Genomic DNA, 2,103 nt, shown 5'->3' with positions numbered 1-2,103 from the left:
CTAAACCCTAAACCCTAAACCCTAACCCTAAACCCTAAACCCTAAACCCTAAACCCTAAACCCTAAACCCTAAACCCTAAACCCTACCCTAAACCCTAAACCCTAAACCCCCTAAACCACTAAACCCTAAACCCTAAACCCTAAAACCCTAAACCTAAACCCCCTAAAAAACCCTAAACCCTAAACCCTAAACCCTAAACCCTAAACCCTAAACCCTAAACCGCTACCCTAAACCCTAAACCCTAAACCCTTAAACCCTAAACCTAAACTAAACCCTAAACCCTAAACCCTACCCTAAACCCTAAAACCTAAAAACCCTAAACCCTAAAACCCTAAACCCTAAAACCCTAAACCCTAAAACCCTAAACCCTAACCCTAAACCCTAAACCCTAAACCCTAAACCCTAAACCCTAAACCCTAAACCCTAAACCCTAAACCCTAAACCTAAACCCTAAACCCTAAACCCTAAACCCTAAACCCTAAACCCTAAACCCTAAACCCTAAACCCTAAACCCTAAACCCTAAACCCTAAACCCTAAACCCTAAACCCTAACCCTAAACCCTAAAACCCTAAACCCTAAACCCTAAACCCTAAACCCTAAACCCTAAAACCCTAAACCCTAAAACCCTAAACCCTAAACCCTAAACCCTAAACCCTAAACCCTAAACCCTAAAATCCCTAAACCCTAAACCCTAAACTTTTTTTGTAAACCCTATAAACCCTAAACCCTAAGAAACCCTTTTTTTTTGTAAATATTAAGATGTATATTAAAAGATGGAAGATTCTCTACATAGCTACGAGGGGCATACCCCAAGTGAAAATAAAGAAATAAGCTGTTTGCAAGCAGCTAGCAAAAAATAACGAAAGAACAATGTAAAGAAAAGAATACATGCATGGCTTCTGAATGTACAGTGGCCATGAAAATAAGTGCTCCTTTGCTTAAAACCATGCAGACTCCACGTGAACAGTGGCCGATTTATACTCCACGCGAACAAATCATCAGCAATTGCGTTCAAAATGGAAAGCAGGCGATTCATACTCCTTTTTTTTTTTTTTTTTTTTTTTTTTTTTTTTTTTTTTTTTTTTTTTTTTTGCTTTCCCACCTCTTTTAGCTCCTTGGCAGACTCCATATGCATTTGAAAGTGCCAGGGATCTTAGTTTGATCCTTTTCGAGAAGGCAGATACGGATGAGATCAATAGCTTCATCCATGCGCTCTTTTGCTGTCTTAAAAACTTTGTTGAAAATTCTGTTGTTTCGCTCAAACCAGATGAAATAAACAGATGTAGAGAGAACCAGCCTTGCTATTATATGGGAGAATTCCTTGTTGTTCCTCAGTGTGGATCCCGCCCATAGAAGCAATCCATTCCAAGTTAAAGAGGGCCAGGCTATAAGTGTTTTTGCTGAGATGTTACCCCACAATGTAGATGAGTATGTGCACTGGAAGAAAAGGTGGTCATGAGTCTCATTATGCATGCCACATAAAACGCAAGTTGATGAAGATATGATACCGAAGGAGGTGAGCCTGTCCATGGTGTGCAGTCGCTCCATTGAGGCTATCCAGAGAATAAAAGCTTGACGAGGAATATGCCCTTGGAACCAGATTAGATGATATAATGAGTCCAATGGCCTGGAGTCCCTAAGCAGTTCCCATGCTGAATCAATTGAGAAATTTCCTGAGGAGTGCGCCGGCCAAGTGTAATAATCACATAAGTGAGGTCGGGGCTGTGAAAGGATGGAATTCCAGACAGGTTGGAGATCAGGATGCCTAGGAGGGAATGCCCATCTTCCATCTGAAATTATATCCGACACTTTTGCATCCCATGGTAGACCCGTTGAAGATAAAACTCTGAAGGGGAAAAGATCACAAAACCTTTTGTTGTCCGGAAGCCAATAGTCCAGCCATAGAAAGGTGTCCCTGCCATTTCCTATGCATGGCGTGAACATGCCCTTGCACCAGCGTCTGCTTTGAAGAATTTTTCGCCATGACCATGAAGAACTTGAGGGGACATTAGTATACCAGAAGCAGCGCCTTCTAAGAAGAACAGAATGTACCCAACTCACCCAAAGAGAAGTCCCCTCTGATAGCAGCCTCCATACATGC

This window comes from Populus alba, chromosome 8 (genome assembly GCF_005239225.2).
Source record: "Populus alba chromosome 8, ASM523922v2, whole genome shotgun sequence".
Taxonomy (NCBI): Eukaryota; Viridiplantae; Streptophyta; class Magnoliopsida; order Malpighiales; family Salicaceae; genus Populus; species Populus alba.
Note: the sequence above shows the minus strand (reverse complement) of the source record.